At 34.6% G+C, this 16,485-nt stretch overlaps 1 protein-coding gene across 3 annotated transcripts in view; it reads left to right on the top strand.

The window, feature by feature from the left end:
- Positions 1–7,608: 7,608 nt before the first annotated feature.
- Positions 7,609–16,485, top strand: part of LOC117335410 (transgelin-2-like) — a 35,290-nt gene continuing 26,413 nt past the window's right edge. Inside the window, exon 1 of one of the 3 annotated variants that reach the window (XM_033895379.1) lies at positions 7,609–7,853. The gene's annotated coding sequence lies outside the window, so the exon portion shown is untranslated. The remainder of the gene's footprint in view (positions 7,854–16,485) is intronic. The other 2 variants (XM_033895380.1, XM_033895378.1) reach the window with 2 other exon arrangements.

The following is a 16,485-nucleotide window of genomic DNA, read 5'->3' as shown; positions in this document are numbered from 1 at the left end:
GAGTTATGACCAGTGCGTTTAAATTACCTGATTCAATGAGTGAAACATTTTCACTAATTTAAATTCCAAAAGAAAATTGATAAGGGTTTCTTTCGCAGAATAACAAAAAGTATTGCAAAATACAACATTAAATTCAGAGACATCTCTTAAGTATTTTAAGTGCATTCAACTAGTTGACAGCTTTTCTGCTCTCAGTCCCGCTAAGTCTATACCCAGTTACAATCGGAAACCCTCAGGTTTTTCTGTTGGACTTTTGATACGTTTCCTTCGTTCACGGTGCATTTCACTCCAAGGTATGATGTCATAACACTTTGAAATGTTTTTGCGAGAAGACAAACTCAAAAAAGACATTACGTAATTGATGTAATAGCTGAAACATTTTCATGTTCGTTTTATTTTTCCAGATTTTGAAAGGTTTCAAATTTCTCACATTTTATTCAATTAAAATATAATCAGAAAAAAATATTTGTAGACTTTGAAATCTTATGTTGGCTATTCGTTTACCTTTGAGAAAATATGCTGTAAAGACCTAATTACAAATTTATATAAATTGTGCAGCTTTGATAAATTAAATTGCATCGTGCATCGGTTAGCACACGTAATCACGTGACATTTAGAGCATGTGTTATCACCGCACATATTTACAACACGTGTCGTCACATGACAATTACAGCATGTTTCACCACGGGACATTTACAGCATGTGTCACCTCAGGACACATTTACAGTATGTGTCACCACAGGACACATTTACAGTATGTGTCACCACAGGACACATTTACAGTATGTGTCACCACAGGACACATTTACAGCAAGTGTCACCTCAGGACACATTTACATTATGTGTCACCTCAGGACACATTTACAGCATGTGTCACCACAGGACACATTTACAGTATGTGTCACCTCAGGACACATTTACAGTATGTGTTATAACATGACATTTACATCACACGTCACCACATGACATTTACATCACACGTCACCACATGACATTTACATCACACGTAACCACATGACATTTACATCACACGTCACCACATGACATTTACATCACACGTCACCACATGACATTTACATCACACGTCACCACATGACATTTACATCACACGTCACCACATTACATTTACATCACACGTCACCACATGACATTTACATCACACGTCACCACATGACATTTATATCACACGTCACCACATGATATTTACATCACACGTCACCACATGACATTTACATCACACGTCACCACATGACATTTACATCACACGTCACCACATGACATTTACATCACACGTCACCACATGACATTTGCAGCATGGTAACCAAGAGAACACCATTTCTATTAAATCATCAATTAAAATATCGCGATCGATGTAAGGCAAAAACAAAAACAAACAAAAACAAACAAAAAACAAAACAAAAACAGGAGGACGCAACGAACAAATTGATACAGGTTGTTTCCGATTTGCGGAATTTATAGAGAGTACCTGTTATATCACAGAAGAATGTAATAATGGTTCTGAGAGGAATACTCCTGCAACACTTTATGAACCATAAGTAATTGCTAGGCCGAAAAAATGGAATGTACTCACCTCTTTCAAATTTTAAAGAAATACTATTGCATAGAGACTACAACCTGTATATTCCCATACCGGTAATCAGTTCTGTTAACCTGTGGTGGGCAAGCGATGATTACTGTAGTAATCTTAGCTAGGAATCCATTTTTGAAATATATTTGATGGATATTTTTTTTCCAATTTTAAGCATCATTTTATTTGTTTCTCCATGCCGACATGTTTGTATATTATAATTAAGCGATGTGCCGTTTTACAAACCTGTTTGGAGTAGCGAGTTATCAAGTGCCTACCTCCCACTCAACGCTGTGTTACACATACGTCAGATTCTCCAGCCCACCCCTTCCCATTTGTCATTTCTAATCCATCCTCTGTACGCCAAAGGGAATCAGCGAGGTCAGAGGGTCAAGTATGCATCGAGGAGAAAACTACTGGTGTCCCATCCATTATCATCACGAAGGCTTTAGTCGCGAACAATCATAAGTAGCACTGCACCAGCGCAAATCTGTCAGGGACTGTTGTTGTTAGGTTTTCTGGGTATCGGCTGGTTTGCTTGCTGTCCTTGTAGTAGTTGGTGGCTACTTCATTGAAAAAGCCAAGGTTGTCCGTTACATGATATTCATTACGGATGTTAATTGTGTTATATATTATGTGTGTGTGGATTAACGGTCTATCCAACAGACATGCTGACATAATCTTCGCTAACCAAGGGTTACTCTACGCTAAGCTCCATTTCAGAGAGCTTAGTGTAGAGTAACCCTTGGTTAGCGAAGATAGCTGACATAGAGCCCATATACAGTGTACAAAAAGTATATGTACTGTTGTAGGGCCTATAACAATACTGATCGAGGTAGTGTCTACCAAATACTGAGTCAGGGCCTACCAAATACAGATATATATATATATAAATATGCACGTCCAAGGAAGGTTTTATATTTATATGTACTAATACATAACATTGTCCAGTTTAGCCAGGCATGACGTAATGCCGTGTTCCCAGACGGACTTAGAGATAAATGCTAGGTCTGGCTAAGTTTGCGAACACAGTATGCAGTACGGTAGCTCCTGTACTGATGAACGTGTGTTGTTGTTCCCCTTCCTGCTTCCAGCCGCTGTAACAAGGCGATAGCATCTGTTTCTGTGGCTCCGAGACGAATGCCGCTGTATCTGTTTGTTGTTGTACCAGTCAATTGGGAAGATGATTTAGCTTCAGAGTTACACCGGTTTTGTTCAGACTCATTCCAAAGCTATGATAAGTGAAAAACGCACACTTCTGTTTTTAGCCCTCACCGAATTCCTAACCGCTTTTGTAATAAGTGTTGTCTTAAATTCGTTTTTTTTTTCAGGTGTTTCTCATCTGATTGATTTTGAAGTTGTAGGTCGTAAAGGTCTAAATTACTTTTTTTTTCTCGAGAAACATTTTTTTTTCGAGCTGGTTTCCGAATAAGGAAAATGTTAATTCTCACCTATCAAATGTACCCGATCGGACCTAGCAGGTTAATTACATATACACATTATAATAATTCGCGTAAAAGGTAACACATACATCCGAAAATTAGTAAACCTAACAGCCGGCCGTTTCTCTGTTTGTCTATAAATATTCCACCAACAGACGGACGGACGACGCTGGGCGTCTGATTGCTAGCAATATCCTAGCCCGAGTTTCCTCTGGCCCTGACACCATGTTAAACATGGTGTCAGGGCCAGAGGAAACTCGGGCTGGCAATGCCCTGACGTTTTAGTGGGCACCGCATATACACATTGTAACATTAAAATCATGTCCTATATACAATAATATATCGTGTCTTCTCTTAATGAACTTGTAAAGAGAGATGAGCATTACTTAGTCAGTGACGTCAATAAGGATTACTTATATTAGCTATTAATGCCAAATGTCGAAACGCGCATCGCTAAATGTTCCTCTGTGGTCAGGCAACTAATGCATGGGGAGACATGCGGACGAAAATGGACAGAAAGGGAAAATAGATGAAAAAGCCAAAGGCAAGACACTACGGTGAATAACTAAATATGACGAACTTCTCTTAATCCAAAAATATGTATACATTTGCCAACTTCGTCCTATATCGTGGTACAGTCATGGAGCACCACGTGGGCGATTAACCCGATGACGTACTATCTATTTTGCGATGTCTGCACATACTGTCCTAGTGTAAAGTACCCGGCACCGATGTTTTATTTATTTGTCACTTAATTTCTCCTCTCTATCGCTCCATTCCCACATCACGTGGTGAACAATGAAAGACCTATATGTACCTGTCTCATCTGCGGGACAACACGTTGTTTGTCTGTATAGAGCGTGGTCGGTGTCTGCGGTTTAACCCGGACCGTCTGTGGTTTATCCTCCGGCTAGACCTCATATATCGGAATTGAATTATGCTGAACAAAGATCGAATTCAGACTTATAGTTTAAGTTCCCACAATATGGAAATTTACATAACTTTAAAAAAAGACAAAAACTGACACTTGTCAATACATTTTACTTCTTTTTAATAAATACTCAATGGAATAATTAATGCTACTGTTATAGCGGATGGTTTAAAACGGACCATATGTTGGATCTGGTTTGGTATTCGTAATATTCCGATCACAGAAAACATTACCGAACGAAATATCGCCTAGACAACCCCTTTTCGATGCCAGTAGCGCAACACGTGGTTTACGATAGGGTTTACGATAGCAGTTTTTTTTTAAGTATTCCTGACTAAACTACGATTTATTAACCCAATGTGCTGTTTTACAGTAGTGTTATATGTGAAAAATTTCAACAAAACTTGTAGACTTTATTCCATGGATCAAACAACTTTGATAGCAAAAGTCCTTGAACACCGTGCCTTGAAAGGGAGAGAATGATCGAGATTATTGCATTGAACATTGTTAACTAGGGAATGTTGGACATCACAGTAATATATTCCGGGTCATCAGACCTTTTCAGTATCTGACACACTTTTTTATTATTATTTTCTAATATCAACATGTATCGATATGAAATGTAGTAGCTGGGCGTTGAACTGACGAACTTGCCTTATAATTGAGCTTCACTATCAATCTGCAGAAACAATTACTGGCCCGCTCCCCGTCTGTATCTAACAATACGCTCAGCACACACAGCAACTTTCTCGATAAAAACACTGTTCGTACAAACGTATGGTACTAGTCTCCGTAATGACGAAAATTCCAGACAGATACTTCAGTTCCATGTTGATCTATAAATAGAACAGCTCTCAATCAGTGCTCCTGCATATAAGCGCCGAGTTTACACGTAACCGTGCAGACGAGAAGCGACAGCTTGTCAAAAAAAAATATGAAAACTTGTAACAGGGACTCAAAATGGATTTATATTGATTAATTTCTATATTTATTGATTGAAATATTTGTTTCATATTCAGGAAATGATGACTTACCTGTCGGTTAAAACTAGGGACAACGTAAATGTCTCTACACAGGTAATAAACTTCATAAAATTGTGACAATTTGTTTCGTTTTCATTGAAGCATTTTACGTTTTTGTTTGTTTTTCTTTTATTTATTTATTTATTGATTTATTTACTTATTTATGTATCGTTGTATCTTCTGTACCGACATCGAAGTGTGATTACATTGGGATAAGTATGCCAATATCGTTTTCTGACGACAAAATTCCTATTTTGCATCTGCTTGGAACAAGGTCAATTTTAATGTTAAGTTTATTTTCATTACTGCCAAAACTGTTTATTACTATTTTCTTAAATATGGATACCCCTTTACATTTTTTAAACGATGTATCTTATAATAATTTTTAACCGCTGGTGATTTTTAGACAAGTTGTTCTGTTTACATTTATCTCTAGTATTCTTGCGTAAGCCTTATCACCAGTAAACATCGATAATTACATATACTGGATTTGGTAAGCCCCATCTAGAACTGATTCACGATTTAATTTTATTTCATATCTTCAAGACGCATGTTTATCGCTAATTTACTTCCATAAAACCCTTCTATGGCATGATATAAATACTTTGAAACCAATATAATTGTACGTGAATATCGCGGAATCCACAGAAACTCTATATAACTTGCCGTCTTTATTGTTTGTCATTCAGTAATTGAAAATCTATATAGTTAATTTACGCGTATAGCGCGCATATTTTTCTCAGCAATTGACAAGTGAACAAATCACTGCTTACAAGCCTTTTTGACGGTCAGATGAATGGGTGTCATGAATGTTATTTGAGATTTGTTCAAGTTGTTTATCTCGAAAACAAAATTACGATTCGATACATCATTTAGCCAAGCAACGCCTACGGTAAGTTGGAATCCAAATTTTGTATTTTAAAATGTGTATTTCTTGTGACTGCGTTTGAAACTAAGACACAATCAGGGCACAATGAATTTGTTTATAAAGACTCTAAAATATTACAATTTATTGACAATCTTCAGCTGGTGATAAACAATTTTATGGCCATGACCTTATTTTAGGATGTTTCGCGAGTTTGTTACTTAACATATTTCTCTGGAGGATTGTGTAGTAAAACAACAGAGGACTTTACGAACTGTAAATTGCCCTGACGTTTACTAACCCACATATTACAATAAATTGGCATTACGTCAGAACGTAATCTTTTGCATGAGTTTATTTGCTCGAGTCAACGCAAAAACGGCAATAATCATTCAATTTATTTTCATTTAATACCAAGGACAACATATCATTTTTTTTATTGTCAGCAACCATTTTTCATCAATATCTTACTGTGATAAAACTGGCCAAAGTAATTTTTTCGAAATATTTACTTCCCTTCATTGCCAACAGTTAATTTTCTTTGAAAATCCCCCCTCCATATTGTCGTCGTGTTGAGCTTTCGCTAATTTACTGGATTTGTTTTTGATAAAACAGGGTTTAGTTAGTAATTCGGATGGTTCCATGTTTAATTTAAAGGAATGGAACAGAAGAAAAATTTTGAGAGGGTCTTCATACCCTGTTGGTTTCCATTTGGAATAATATGAAAGCCATAAGCCCAAGGTTGTTTGTGTACAAAAGCATATTCACTGATTAGAAGGACCAGACATGGGGATAACTAAACTTCGTGATTTCGTTTGCATTCGAAATGTCGCAAAAGTCGCTAATTATATATATCAAATCGATCTGGTTTAAACCTATTTTGACACAGCGGCATTACGAGGGAGTTTTGGTATCTATACTTGGCCAAATTAAGCATGACTTTTCTTTCGACATATTTTGTGAATATTTTTTAATGTTTCACGCCGATATGATTTGTGAGATTTGATTAAATTATTCAACTCATTCCATGAACTAATTACGATTTGATTGTGTAATACATCATTTTGTATTGAAGCTGTTTTAAGATAAATTTTGTTTTCAAAGTCTTATTATGAGTTTTTTGTTCTGGTCATTTCATCAAATACGATATTGCTATTTAAATTTCATAATAAATCCGTAATTATATTTCAAATCCAAACTATGTCGTTGAAATCCTGTTTTGTACTTTCTTGTGCTTTTACTATTACAAGGAGGCAGTTGAAATATGCATGTTATGCCAGTTGCATTTTATAGAAAGTTTTAACCATTCAGGAATGTTTTCTAAATAGATGAGACCTCTGATTCACAGAACATCACATTCCTGTTGAAGAATATTCATGTTCTGTTTCCTGTACAGATACTTTGTACAAATCCGTAATGTTTTAAGCTTTAAAAATAAACACCACTTTTTGCCTCTTCAAGCACTTTCTTAAAACTGCATACCCCATGCACCTTGGTGTCTATACCAATAGTAGTTCGTAATCACGGAGTCACACACAAAAACAGTTTCCTTATACCAGGTATTCGGCATCAACCATAGCAGTATATTTCAGAAACTCGAGTCATACATGATAATGTAGAATAGAACGAAGAATCGAAACTCAGGCCAATAAAATAACTCGGTTGTTTCCGGTGAGATATTAAGATTGTACACACCGCTCGGCATTCGCCCTATCATCAATATAACGGTTCATTCCATCATCGCTAAACATAGGGGAGAAGAGAGGGAAACAGTTTGTAAAGTTTCGAAAGCCTAACTGGCTGAGTCTCAGGTTTCGGTACACTTCCCGCTTTCTCGCCACTACGGTTGAGCCTACCGCGGTTGTCTATAAAAGGTAAGCGATGTTAAGGTCGCTCACGAAAAGCGAGAACTTTCGGGATTTGTGTATGTCTCGTCCACTGCTTCTGTGAATACTAGGCTCCGAGGTTAGCGCAGCAAGAGAGTAAGGATTTCCTCTTCGCAGTGGTATGTATAGTACTGCCGGCTTTTTGGCGTTTACTTTTAATGTTTCCTCTTTAAATTGCTTTTTTTCGCTTTGCTTATTGTGATACATGTTTTCGTTGATGTTTATTCAAAAGTTATATTTTAACATATTTTTAATGAAATATTATTTTCATATGTATATGATAAATGTAATAAGATTTTTTATAAGTGGAACATATTTCTCGTTCCGGAGCCGCATTTTAACATTCAATGTCTAATGAAAGAGGCATAATGTGCATTTAATGTTGACGTTTCGCTTATGAGCGACGGAAAGTTGACTGGTTTTATATCATTTATTTGATGGTAATGGCTCCGATATGCGGGAAAACGTTACACAATGCCAAAGTTGATTATTATTTTTTTCTATTACGTCAATTCACGTACCACTTACTGACATATATACTTAAATCATCAATTCCTTACAATACTCGCTATAACTAAATCGTTTGTTTAAACCATTTCAGAAATACATAACATTGTTTTATGAACGTATATGGTATTTTCAAGAGTAGTTAACTTTAAATGAGATATTATACAATTGTACGGATTACTGATCTATTAAATCATTGTAAGAATGTCTATGTTGATTTAACCCTGAACAAACAGTTACTGTATATTGGTAAGTTACTTTGGAATGCGGAAGTCGGTCTGAGGTGAAGGTTAGCCTATGTAGGTGATCCGTGTTGCGGTTAATGGACACTTGTCTATAAGCAAACAAAGCCAGAAAATCACCATGCTGTGTGATTATCGCCTCTTTGAGTCTAGTCATAGTGCCTCAGTTGTATATTGCTAGTACTTATATCGACTTAGTATTTATTATGCTTAATCATCACAAACCTACCTCCTCCGCTAGTCGTTATGTATACGTAGTTGATACAGGAACTTGTAGATCGTACCTTAGAAATAAGACAATATAATAGGAATTATTTAATTTATATGATAATATTCTAGACAAAATTTGGCTATGTAATAAAAATATAACATAACTTTACGATATAATAGTAATATGACCATGTTATAAATGACTTTGGAACATAATACGGAAGTTGTAATATACTTAGTTCTTGGGAACGGCATCAACTTATGACTGATTTTCCTAATCTGTTGGAGTGTTTATAATTAAGATTGATCATATATATTTATTATTAATAACTATCATGTCAGTTATGGAGTCGCTAAACGTCTATTTATGATACATTAACACAGAACTATTGTTACAATGTGGAATTACTGTGGAATGCTGGTGAAGCAGCGCCATTTGACCAATCCTGTTTGTGCCATGCCAAGCTGCTTACTGCATGTCGTAAATATGTGAATTAATTTTGTAATTTCAGCTAAAATTTTGTGTTATATAATTCTAACATCATAAATAAGAATTGTCATATATAAAGCAAACATTTTTATACCGTTAATACCTTATGTGAGAAGGTGAACCTATCTTCATAATAGCGAACGAGACATCGTTGGGTTAATTTATGACGCCTGTTATGGTTTTGAAATTATTTGATAATTAACATTATCAATTTAGTAATCTTGAATTCTGTTTGAAAGGAGCTATCGTGAAGATTAAGTCAATCGGTCTTATCATAAGGCATTTTCGGTATCTGATTTCAGGTATAATAATTCCATAAAGTCTATTCTTTCCTAGAATTGAACCTGTTTACGACGGAAGCATATAATAAGATAATATGATATATCTTGTAATGAGAGCGCATATATTTCACAAGAATGAGATATAATCTAGATTGTCTGTTTTACTTAACTGTTGAAGTCACAAGACGTGAATCTAGAGCTTAAACAGATTTTTTTTGGAGTATTTTCTAAAAAACAAAAATATCACTAAGATTGTTTCCGTAATAGACAGGTTCCCCAGTGAAAGATTACAAGTCATTTCAGCTTTCTATCTACTGAGCTTTAGCTTGACCATGAGCTACATGTAACTAAACCAGTAAAACTTCGATATATTGCCAATATCTAGCTTTATTTTGTCACTATAAAGAGTTAAATGATATATCGAGATATAAAATTTGGTTTTATTGTTACAATTAAATGGGGAAAAAAATCTGACGAAAATAGATTAATGAAATTAGAAATGTTCCTAAGAAAACAATTGAATGAAATGAGAAAAATTGCTGACGATGAATAAGGAGGTTACTTATACTAGTTGGCAGTATTTCGAGGTTATACTGTCATAAATGTATACACATATACCTGTTCCACGTATGGTGATGTGTGTGTGCTTACCTACCTGCTGATGCTGCAGTGTGCACTTGGCGATGTTCATCCCTTCCAGTTCAGACGGAATCCATGTTATTTACTAAGTACCCCATAGCTGTCAAATAGCGTTATGTATACATGCTGTTCTAGTGGTTTGACACACTCGAGCATTGTCAGCTTATCGTGATTATGCCTCCTTATCACTTATTTCAACACTAGGAAGTTATTTCTGGAGATATAACTTTCCCTGACATCTTCTTTACACTAATGTTTAAGTGTCGTACAACTTAAGGATGTATAGGAATTGTTTTGCAGTTACATGCACTTCAATTACAAAAGAGTTGCACAAGAGAACATCTGAAGTATAGTTTTTTGGAATTATATGTTAATTAAGTTAAAAATTACCAAATGACACAAAAAATCCATAGAAACGCTTCTGTAAATTGCACTCATTTACCAGCTCTCAAATCTCAACACTGAACATTCTTTACACTGATTCTCAAAAAAAAAAAAAAAAAAAATATAAATGAATAAATAAAAGATTAAAAAAATACTAATATGAACATCTCGTAAACTTGATTACAAATCAATACCATTATAGTTAAAGTGGAACATTTCCTAAATATCATTTATAAACATGCGATACATTGAGCTGACTATAGTCTATAAATAGTCTATAAAGGTATTGTAATGTTAACCTTTCCAACCCTATAAACATAAAACACATACCATACAGTCATCTTCATCCAATACGGCAGATGCCTTGTGAAGATAGCCTTTATTTCGAGATAAAACGTATGAAGTGTTTTCACCAGCTAAATCTTGGTGGTTCATATATATATATGTATTACATACGTCTACATAAACAAGTGTTTTAGAGATACTTTATTGGCTAATTAATACCATTAGACAATCGTTTTAAGATCTATAATATTCTTCAAAACCATTATAGCATTATCATCAAAAACGTTTAATCATAGGAACTTGGTCAAAATTATTTCCTTGTGCTGTTTTCAGAAGTCTCAATTTTGCCCTTGTTGTAACGCTTTGGGATGCATTATGGTTTAATTATCATTTCGGTATTCTTCACTGTTGTTTTAATATTGTGCATTTTATTTTTAATATAAGTATTTTTTAATAGTAATACATTGATACATCACTATTTTAATATTTAACATATCAAATATACATTCAATTTCCGAATTATTAACCAAACCTCACGAAACACGACGATACCTATGGTACAACGATACTTAGTGCCCGAACCTTTTTAATGACTCATACGTTTAAAATAGATTTTTAAGTGTGTTTTCATGATGTTACGCAACAACATAACATTTGCACCCAAAGTATCTGTTCGTAGATTTTTCAAACGATTTTAAATCATCTCGGGTTTCTGGCATATGTATCTAATGATATCACACGCCTAGCTCCCTGAATGTCATGTCTGTGGAATTGTTTGATGTAAAGAAGATACAGCGGACAAAAATCCCCGACTTATGTTATTACTTAAACATAATCAAGCATTGACGATAAAGTAAATCTGGTTTTAGACACCCCCTCAAATAATGAAGTGATGATAAAGTTATATTACACACATACCTGATAGCAATATCAAGATGATACACAAATATATATTGTTTGTATTGAAAACCTGTTGTCTAATGTAAGAACCCAATGACCTGATTCTTTGAAGATAGGAATGCAAAATTGACATTACGGATAATTTCAAAAATAAAGCATGACTCATTGACTACACCTCTTTAGTGTGTTATACAACAGCAAATTTAATTAAGCAGACCTAAAACTTATTATGCAGTGTTCAAGGATGTGTTTTTCGAAACAAGTTTCCGGACGAACATCGATGTCTCGTTTCATATGACGGAGTATTGCATGATATGATATGCCTTGTCAATTAGTGTATGTACCAATGGAAGACATTTAAAACAAATAACAATGTTTCGACAGGAAAACAATGGGTAATTAATACGTTATATATAACACACTGGATAATTAAGAGGCTATAGATACTATATATAATATAATGGGTAATTAAAATGTTATAGATAATATACTGGGTAGTTAAGAGGTTATAGATAATATACTGGGTAGTTAAGAGGCTATAGATAATATACTGGGTAGTTAAGAGGTTATAGATAATATACTGGGTAGTTAAGAGGTTATAGATAACACATTAGACGATTAAGACGTTATAGATTACATAATAGGTAGTTAATAGGTTGTATATGATAACACACTGGGTAATTATGAGGTAATAGATAACACACTGAGTAATTAATAGGTTATATATAACACACTAGGTAATTAATATGTTATATATAACACACTGGGTAATTAATATGTTATATATAACACACTGGGTAATTAAGAGGTTATAGATAACACTTTCGGTAATTAAGAGATTATAGATAACACACAGGGTACTTAAGAGGTTAGAGATAACACATTGGGTAATTAAGAGGCTATAGATAATACACTGTGTAATTAAGAAGTTAAATATAACAAAATGGGTGATTAAGAGGTTAAAGACACATTTTGTAATAAAGACGTGATGGTTGATACATTGGATAATAAAATCGTGGCAGAAGCAGTATACTGGATAGTTAAGATGAATACGAAATAAGAAGGACAATTATAAGATATATTTATATTGTAAAGTTAAGATAACTAAATGACAGAATACAAGATAATTTAGATAATTGATATAATACAGTCATAGTGTTCCGGGTCATTAAGATAGCTCAGTAATAGGGTGATAGGTAATTAAGATAGTTCGGTAACGGTATACTAGGTAATTAAGATAGTTCGGTAACGGTATACTATGTCATTAAGATAGGTCGATAACGGTATACCATGTCATTAAGATAGGTCGGTAACGGTATACTGGGTAATTAAGATAGGTCGGTATTCTAGGTCATGTTAAGATAGATCGGTATACTAGGTCATTAAGATAGGTCGGTAACGGTATAATAGGTCATTAAGATAGTACGGTAACGGTATACTAGGTGATTAAGATAGTTCGGTAACGGTATACTAGGTCATTAAGATAGTTCGGTTACGGTATACTAGGTAATTAAGATAGTTCGGTAACGGTATACTAGGTAATTAAGATAGTTCGGTAACGGTATACTAGGTCATTAAGATAGGTCGGTTACGGTATACTAGGTCATTAAGATAGTTCGGTAACGGTATACTAGGTCATTAAGATATTTCGGTTACGGTATACTAGATAATTAAGATAGTTCGGTAACGGTATACTAGGTAATTAAGATAGTTCGGTTACGGTATACTAGATAATTAAGATAGTTCGGTAACGGTATACTAGGTAATTAAGATAGTTCGGTAACAGTATACTAGGTAATTAAGATAGTTCGGTTACGGTATACTAGATAATTAAGATAGTTCGGTTACGGTATACTAGGTCATTAAGATAGGTCGGTAACGGTATACTAGGTAATTAAGATAGGTCGGTATTCTAGGTCATGTTAAGATAGATCGGTATACTAGGTCATTAAGATAGGTCGATAACGGTATACCATGTCATTAAGATAGGTCGGTAACGGTATACTAGGTCATTAAGATAGGTCGGTTACGGTATACTAGGTCATTAAGATAGGTCGGTAACGGTATACTAGGTCATTAAGATAGGTCGGTAACGGTATACTAGGTCATTAAGATATGTCGGTTACGGTATACTAGGTCATTAAGATAGTTCGGTTACGGTATACTAGGTAATTCAGATAGTTCAGTAATAGGTTGATAGGTAATTAAGATAGTTCGGTAACGGTATACTAGGTAATTAAGATAGTTCGGTAACGGTATACTAGGTCATTAAGATAGGTCGGTAACGATATACTAGGTCATTAAGATAGTTCGGTAACGGTATGTAACAGAGCGCATGATTAATGTAAATTAAATCACTGCCTCCGCTAGGGATCGAACCCGGGACCTGGCTTACTAGTCTTACGCTCAACCGATCGAGCTAAAGAGTAGATCTCTCTAGCCGAGCGGTATATTGCGGTTAGTATTTACCAGGGTTACAGGTATATTAAGTGATTAAGATAGTGCAATGATAGGGTGCTAGGTAATAAGGATAGTTCGGTAACTGTATACTAAGTGATTAAGATAGTTCAATGATAGGGTGCTAGTTCGATAACGGTAAGATAGTTATGTAACAGTGTACCGAGTAATTGAGAAAGTTTAGTAACAACACGATGGGTAATTAAGATATTTAATAACAGTCTACAGGGTAATTTAAGTGGTTCAGTAACATGATATGAATTGTAAAGAATGTCAAAATGCATTTTAAAATTTTAAAGGAAAACAATCTATGGCACATTTTAAAAACAGTGAATTGAATCATAAGGTTGTGTTAAATTTTCAGTTTTGGCAAACCTTTAAAATTTTAAAGATTGGAATTCGAATTACCAGCATGAATACATGTATATCTTTTCATTTTATGATGTATGGTGTATGTATGACTCATACCTCGCGCAATGCAAGCGAAAACACGTATGTATGCCAAGTTCGTATGTAAATATGGCAAAGCAGAAGTGCTGAAGAGAATGAGTATATGTATTGCCTCTTCCACTCTCTTCCCTTCCCCGTTCTGTCATGTTCCGCGCTATCTATTATTAGCATATCGAAGATGGTACTGCTGTTTGGCTCGAGAAGGTAATTGCTTCTGAGAGTCCATTACCTATGTGAGAACAAGTTAGCGCGGTAGGATCCGGAAGATTGAGGAGATTTATGTGGACGGTTTGCTGTATCAGTCTTGGTACGCCTAATGCAACTGGTCATTTTCAGATCTCTATCTCTTTAATCTTATATCAGATAATTTCTCCCTTGCTACCACAGATCAGATGTCAGTATCTTTATGTAATCACTTTACCTTACTTTGTACCTGCTATGTGTTCATATCTGCTGAGTAGGCACCTACGTAGATCTAACAAATACCCCACACAGAATAAACTGGTAGCGAAATCCTAAAGGACATGAAACATCCATGGAACTTCTGGTAGCATAAATATCTGCGAGCAAAACGTCTTCGAGAGCTTGAAATTATACATACCTTCTGTCAATACAAACAACTGTGGGCCAATCGTCTACGGTTACAAAACTAACAAGTGTGGTTAATATTTTCCATTGGGCCGAAACCCTCATACTTAGCTTGTCTTAGCACAAAATAAATCTGAGACATAACATATACAACGATCTGAAGACCTTGATGAAAAAAAATCAGTAGAACAGTCTTTAGGACGTTGATGATATCATTTTCGTTTTTATCATTTCTAACTATGAATTTGGCTTTCACTATTTTTTTAGTTATACACGTATGGTATAAATTTATATTATATATTTATGTTCATTCCTGGGTTCATTAATTTTTTCAGACATATCATTTATTTTTAGCATAAGAAGAAGCAACCTAAGATTCCATAATAAGATTCCATTCATGGTGTTTCACACATTCCATTGAAAAAAAAGTATTTCTATACAAGTCAGACACCTCTCCCTTCATTATCATGATTATGAAATTGTGTTTTGTTCTCATTAAAATAACTAGATTGTTTTAAACAATAAATTGTAACTCTTAATCCATTCCCCGTTTAGCATTCATTGTTTTAGCGGTAGCCAATTTCTTTTCCAATGATAAGCTGCTATGTTAAGACTATAAAAAACTAATTTGAAATATCCTTGCAGTTGCTTACCTACATACCAGGCATATTTTCGTTTCGCTATTCGGTACTCGCTGGATAGAAAATGGCATACGACCAAACTAAGACTAGGGCTGTAATTATGTCTGGTTCTTAATTAAAGGAACCTTGAGGTAGTTCGGAATGTTTTGTACTCCGAATTAGCTCAGGAGCATTAATGTGAATGGCAAAACCATTTATATTTGCTACGAATCAATTTTGTCGGATCCTTGATCTAGATCAAGAAGAAAGTGTTATGAATTTTGCAGAGTATTCTTACATCCTGTTTAGATAACACTTTGCTTCAAAACAACAAATAACGGGTATTTTAGCTATAGCTGTTATTGGTTTGATCAGAAAATAAGAGAAAATAAAATTCAATATAAATTTGATTAATCTAAAACTATTGTTGATTTATCGATATTTTTTATATTCGTGTTGTTGTTTTCATGTTCATGTTTAATGTATTTTTCTCACTTGATACTTATAATTGAGTAGATCAAGAAAACAAAACACAAAACGAAAACATTAAAATTCCGTGTTTACTTTATGAAGCTTAACATTACTTTGTAAATTTGAAATTAGATTCTCCATTCGGTTTCTCTCTCTCCATGTTACCACACACGTTCGATATGATTTGCACAGCTGAATCATTAAAATCGTAGATGAGTTGGTGATGC

Source organism: Pecten maximus, chromosome 10, assembly GCF_902652985.1.
Source record: "Pecten maximus chromosome 10, xPecMax1.1, whole genome shotgun sequence".
Taxonomy (NCBI): domain Eukaryota; kingdom Metazoa; phylum Mollusca; class Bivalvia; order Pectinida; family Pectinidae; genus Pecten; species Pecten maximus.
Note: the sequence above shows the minus strand (reverse complement) of the source record. Positions and strands in the feature narration are given on the sequence as shown.